Here is a 6869-nt window from a genome sequence, read left to right as displayed (position 1 = left end):
CTACACAGCCTATGGCAAAATATTTTGAAAATTATGAGAGGATATGTGAGGGTGCCAATACTTGTCCCAACAGGTGTTCTTTTGTGTGCTTAAAAAGTAGGGATTTGGTTTGGCACAAAAATTCCTAGAAAAAAATCAAAATTCTCTCACGGTGGGCTCACCGGACAGCCGGTGTGCACTGGACACTGCACTATCTGGTGTTCCGACTTGACCTCAGGTGGCTCTGCCACTGTGCTACCTGTCCGATGTGCACCGGACAATGAACCGTGCACTATCCGGTGTGCCCATAACTATTTTTTAAAACATCTCTCTCGCCCGAGCCCACACATCAGTCGCACTTCCCCACGCGCGCCCTGTTCTCTTCTCCACCGAGCTCTTTATCTGTGCGCCACCTCCGCTGTCGCCTGCTCCTAGCCGGTGTCCTCGGTTGGCCCGAGCTCCGGTGACCTGCTCCCACGACTGCACCCGAGCCCCTCCTTCTCCTATGCTGGTGAGCAGCTCCGCTCTTCTCCCCTCTCTCTCTCTCTTCTCTGTTCCTCAACCAGTGAACAACATCTTGCACCTTTGAGCGAATCCATGCAATCTTGTGAAATCTGTGAATACATGTCCCCTGTGTGGTTGTGTGTGTATGGTGAACTTCCCTTGTATGTGTTGATCTCCCCTTGGGAGGTTTTACTCCTTGAAAAGCTCATTTCTCCACCTTTCTAAAACATGCACACCAACTGCTCGGCAAAATGCCACAATTAGTTTTTCGAGCTCAAATCAACCCAAACCTTTTCCAGTATATTCTAGACACTACCAGTACCTCTCATGCAAGATTTCATACCCATTTGACATTTCAAACTTCATTTGTGCGCCTTACTCACTCTATGCTGAACCGTGTAACACCTTGTGTTAATCCCATCATTCTAGAGCCAAACTTCAAACCTAACCCTTCCTTCACATAATCATATGTCTCGATATCTGTCAGTGAAGTCTTTGCTCATGTTCATGCCACATTGTGTGCCTTTTTCCAATTCCAGATACTCTATGTGGCATATTTCCAAATTCAAACACTCCTTCGCGCCATATGACCACATACTTCTCAACTCTTGTGACAATAACTCAAAATTTTGTGCATTCTCTCTCTGTGTGTGTGTGTGTATTTAGTTCACATTTCATATGCTTGTGACTATGTGACTAATACGTGCTCACCTCTTCTATCATTTCAGTGTGACTGCATGCCCGCTCGCGAGACTGGGTCGAAAGCGGTTCAGGCCAGGACGACTTCATAGGGAAAACCCCCAAGGCATCTCCATATAGACTTAAAAATCCTTGAGTGTTCATGAGTGTTGCCCTCTTGCAAGCGCCAAACTCTAGGTTGTGGTTCCTTACCCGGCTGGAGTCTACGTCTCCGACATTTGGTGCGCTAGGTAGCGGGATGTTAAGTCCCTGTGAGTTTTGTGCCCTCCCTCTAGTGCCTCCGATGGGTGCATTCGGTCACCCGACCGGAGTCTACGTCACCGACATTCGATGCTACAGGGATGGGGGAATGGAGGTGTTTCCCCTATGAGCCCCTTCCTCGTCTTGGTAGGGAGAATCTCGAATATGATTCTCCTAGCCAGGCGTTGAAGTTCCTCCTCTGACGACCGGTGCACTCCGTCGCCCGGCCAGCGAGGGCTACGCCTGCGACAACCTCATCTCGTCGGAGGTGGCCTACGGGCCATGGGGCCCCTGGGGGCACACCACGTGCACTAGTGGGGTTTCAAGAGCAGTGCTAAGACCCACGTCGCCCCCTACGTCGGCCTACTACTAGGCTCTGTGGCGCCAGACCTAACTCGTCGACCACAACAAGAGATATATGGCATTTGCAACGTCTCGAATTTCTATTTTAGGATTTATAAAAGTCCTAAAAAGTTTTGAGAATAAAATGACTTCCAATAACAATTTCAATCCTTTATAGAGTATATCTCTCTAAACTAAAAAATATCAATAACTAAAAATTTGGTATTCAAAACATAGATCCAAAACGTAAAACTTAAAGTTGAAGCAACAAATAAAAGAGAGACTTTCAATATATTTCTTGTTCCCTTTAAAGCACTCTTTAAAAATGTTCAAACAAAAAAATATATTAAAACTAGGGAGATTTTTAAATAATGTGGCTAAATATTTTACATAAATTATTTCCATTGTTATATAAAAGTTTAGATAATTATTTGAAAGAAAAATTTATTGGAATTTGGTTCTCTTATGGGAATTATATATTTGAAATTTATAGGAAAGTACTAAATAAATTTTCTGCTTTTGCATATCATACTGGATTTCTATGTGTGCATTTGAACTTGAGTGTATAACTCAAAACCCAATTTGGATTTAAACAAATAGAAAATAAAATAGAAAACAAAAATAAAGAAAAAAGGAAAAAGTGAAGCCCTTACCTGGGTCGAGTCCTATTGCTCCCAGCCCATCTCCCCCCTCTTTCCTCCCCGATGAGCCCACTTTTCCCTCTCACTTTTCTTTTCTCCCCGCACCGCGTATTTGTGTCACTGGTGGCTGGGGCCCGCCTATAAGGTCCATCCCCTTCGTCATCCCCGAGCCGTAGCGTGCGCCAACAGACCACCAAAATCGGTGGGAAGCTCGGCCTCTGCGCGGACTCCGTTCCTTCTGACTGGGCTATAAAGTTGAGTTCTGGGGCTCCCCTTTGCCCATCCTGTCTGTCTGCTAAGCTTGTTCCGTGTGTGTGCCGCCACCGAGGAACATAGGGGAGATAGAGGGAGAAAAGTGCCGCTGCACCATAAATCATGCACCGCCGGTGTCGGGCCCTCAGTGACCGGCCACAGACCACAGTGCTTCACCAAGTCGCAAGTAGGGTACTTGTGGCCATGCCGGGTGGAGTAGAAGACGGGAACCCTTGGGATTGCTCACTAGAGCAATTTAGCCACCGTGGATCCGCCCTTCATCGATGATTCGACGTTCAGGTGCATATCTCACGGTAAGGAGCACATCATAGAGTTTGCCTTCGTCCGCACAACACGTAGCCGCCGTGGATTTATGGGTTCGTGTGCCTAGGTGTCGGGCGCCTTTGCTCCGGCAATGGGCCACCGCAGGCGCGGGCGGCGCCGTCGTCCCGGGTGGCCGGGATGGAGATGATGTTCCCCGTGCCGTCGGTTTCCGGATGAACGAACGAGATTAGGCGGAGGGAAAATGATTCGGCTAGGTAACTCCAGGGCGTTGACTGCTTGATCAACGGTCCAGATTAGAAAAGGAATAACGATTCGTGTGTGCTGATCATGGTTGTTGGATCAGATGTGATTAGATCCTAGGATAACGGTTCGGCAACGCGATCTGATCCCCAGATCTAGATCTTGCGGTCCAGCTACGCGCATTTGCATAAAAGACCCGGAATCTTTGTAAATCAACTTACAGTCCGGGTTAGTATTAAAACCATTGCAGTAGGGTCTTGAAATTTGTAGCTAAGTTCCTGAGTTATTGGAGATTATTACCCGTAGTCCATGAATTAGGATCAACTCTGGAAAATGATTTTTATATAAAAATAAACTTAGAAATCTTAGATAAATCATAACTTGACCATTTTAACTCCGATTTAGTCCATTCCAGTTGCATTAGCTTCGCAATATAGTTGCCTAAACTTTTATAACATTATTTGGTCAAGTAACATGTTATTAGAGAAGTATTGGTTTAACCTATGCTTAGTAGATTAATCTAGCTAAACAAAGATAATCTATCCGTATGTTATAACCTGACTAAAATATGATCCCTAGTCAAGTTGTAACCTAGATTAAGATTGAATAGCTATTTCGTTGTAACATTTTCTCACATGATTTATATCAATCAATATAGAATATAATTTTATTAATTAATCACCTAAGACTTTGAAAAGCCATATCTTTTAAACCGTAATTCTGATTTAGTGGTTCTCAAACATATGACCTCGTAGCAGCGTGTAGAATATTCTTACGATATTTGTTCTTATGTTTGGTTTACTATTATATTTATGTACTCCTTGACTATTTATATGTATTGCTACGAGTAACAATGAGGTCACGAGAAACTTGAAGATTAACTTGGAGAAGTGCCTATCAATCTCGAGTCTAAGGCAAGTTGTGCCCTTGATCACTTTTCTTTACCTAATAATGTTCTCTATTAATCACTATGACATGCTCAGGATAATTTGATGGGACCTAATAGGTTTCCCTAGATTTTTTATCCCACCCCTTGCAGACAAATGAATTATTGGGTAGACTTGTTATTGCTCTACCTGGTTTTAGAATTAATGTTACATTTGAATAATGATCATGTTCCAATTATGTTGTTACTTTAATTATTGTTCATAACAAGATCATTATGTTAATTGGAACATGGAGCTTAACTTGAGATAATAGTGCTACCACAAGTGTGGTATGAGATGCCCTTGGCTGACTAATTAGGAAAGCTAGTGGAGGACTACCTTACCCGAAAGGGGCAAGGGCGGTATAGGAGCTGCGGTATAGGGAGGTTCTCGGATCGATCATGCTGCGATGGCTTTTCGGATGAGTGATTCCTATATTGCCCTTCTCAGAAACGTAGCGGGTTTTCTGAAGCTAGTGGAACTTTGTAAAGGCCTCGTAGTGCTACCCTGCCTCATCTCCTCGACAGAGATGAATGGGAAGTCGCGATCTCTTGGCAAATGGGTAACATGACTTGTGAGTAAAGGGCACAACCTCTGCAGAGTGTAAAACCAGTATATTAGTCGTGCTCGCGGTCAAGGGCGACTGAGGACTCTCGCATGATTAATTTATGGAACTAAACTCAATATGTCATTTGCATTGCATTGTGGGTGTTATTATTAGTTGTGATATCTTATTTAATTGGGTTGGTATCTACTTATACCTAGTAACTACTAATAAAACTTTGACTAACTTTAAAAGCAATGCTCAACTTTAACTATCTCCTTTGATAAGCCTTACACTTCACATGAGCCCCACTGTAAGTGAGATCATACACATTATTCCCCACAACTTGTCAAGCGATGAACGTATGTGAGCTCACCCTTGATGTACTCAAATCCCCCAGGTCAAGGACATGTACTACAAGATGAGGAGCAAGAAGGATGTCACGATGAGATTCGTGAGAGGTCTAGGCCGTCGTCTCCTAGTCAACTATGGTTGCTGGATCGTTGTCTTCGTATGATGTAACTATTTAACTATTTTGTATAGAACTGCATTATATATTAAAGATATGACATTCGTTTCTGTACCATGAGTCATCATATGTGTGAGACTTGATCCTAGCACACATTTGATTCGCGTCTGGGTTTGCCCCTTAAATCTAGGTGTGGCAACATTCGGGGTAGCCGCCGATGGCCACCGTCAAGCTCTGCCTTCGGCATCGCCAAGGCAGAACAGGCCTCTGCCTACCCTTCGAGTCTGAAGGTAAGTAGTGCTCACGCAGTGTAGGTCACCACCATACCTTTTGTTTTTAAGAAAGCATGAGAATGTACTCTTCCTCTGTAATAGGATGTCATTTATCTATGGCCCAGTCGATAAGGCCCGACCCTCATAAGCTACCCTTATAAACCCAGTCTTGAGAGCACCTAGAGGGGGGTGAATAGGTGATCCTGTAAAACTTAAAACTTAACACCACAAACTTGATTAAGAGTTAGAACAATGAAATCAAGTGAGTAGAGAGGAGAGCTCTTGTGAAGCACAATAGACACAATAAAGACAAGCACAAGAGACACAAGGATTTATCTCGTGATTCGGCCAAGTACAAAACTTGCCTACTCCACGTTGTGGCGTCCCAACGGACGAGAGTTGCACTCAACTCCTCTCAAGTGATCCAATGATCAACTTGAATACCACGGTGTTCTTCTTTACTTTACTCTTTCCCGTTTGCGAGGAATCTCCACAACTTGGAGTCTCTCGCCCTTACAAAAAGAATCACAATGAAGCACTAGAGTAAGGGAGGGAAGCAATACACTCAAATCCACAGCAAATACGCACACACAAGATCAAGACTTGAGCTCAAGACAATATCTCGAGGTTCTCACTAGAACGGAGCTCAAATCACTAAGAATGTGGAACAGGTGCGCAAGAATGAAGTGTGAGTGATCAACAATGCTCAAGGAATGCTTGGTGTACTCCTCCATGTGCCTAGGGGTCCCTTTTATAGCCCCAATGCAGCTAGGAGCCGTTGAGAGCATTTCAAGAAGGCAATTCTTGCCTTCTATTGCCTGGCGCACTGGACAGTCCGGTGCACCACCGGACACTGTGCGGTGCGGATTTCTTTCCTTCTTTGGCGAAGCCGACCGTTGGCGGTTCAGAGCCGTTGGCGCACCGGACACTGTCCGGTACACACTGGACAGTCCGGTGCCCCTTCTGACCGTTGGCTCTTGCCACGCGTCGCGCGCGGATTATGCGGCCGACTGTTGGCTCACCGGACAGTCCGGTGCACCACCGGACAGTCCGGTGATTTATAGTCGTACGCCGTTAATTGCTTCCCGAGAGCAGCCATTTGACAGACATCGGCCTGGCGCACCGGACACTGTCTGGTGCACCACCGGACAGTCCGGTGCACTCAGACCGAGCTGTCTTTGGCTGAACAAAGCCATCTCTTTTCCAACTTGATTTCTCCTGTTTCCAGCACTTAGACACAATACATTAGTCTCCAAAATAATGTACTAAGTCTTAGAAACATACCTTTTTACTTGATTTGCACTTTGTCCACCAATTTGCCTAGATTAACATAAGTCCACTTGTGTTGGCACTCAATCACCAAAATACTTAGAAATGGCCCAAGGGCACATTTCCCTTTCAATCTCCCCCTTTTTGGTGATTTATGCCAACACAATAAAAAGCAATTGAAGAAGTGCAGCATCAAAGCAAATGAGA

The 6869-nt window shown here is 44.7% G+C and overlaps 1 long non-coding RNA gene across 1 annotated transcript; it reads left to right on the top strand.

Annotated features, from left to right (window-relative positions):
• The first annotated feature begins 317 nt into the window (after positions 1-317).
• On the top strand, positions 318-5224 carry LOC111591147 (uncharacterized). The gene is made up of 3 exons (XR_002750333.2): positions 318-490; positions 1212-2971; positions 5053-5224. It is a non-coding gene; the product is annotated as an uncharacterized lncRNA (long non-coding RNA).
• The last annotated feature ends 1645 nt before the right edge of the window (positions 5225-6869 follow it).

Source organism: Zea mays, chromosome 3 (genome assembly GCF_902167145.1).
Source record: "Zea mays cultivar B73 chromosome 3, Zm-B73-REFERENCE-NAM-5.0, whole genome shotgun sequence".
Taxonomy (NCBI): domain Eukaryota; kingdom Viridiplantae; phylum Streptophyta; class Magnoliopsida; order Poales; family Poaceae; genus Zea; species Zea mays.
The sequence above is the reverse complement of the archived record's forward strand: the minus strand, read 5'-3'. Positions and strand labels throughout refer to the sequence as shown.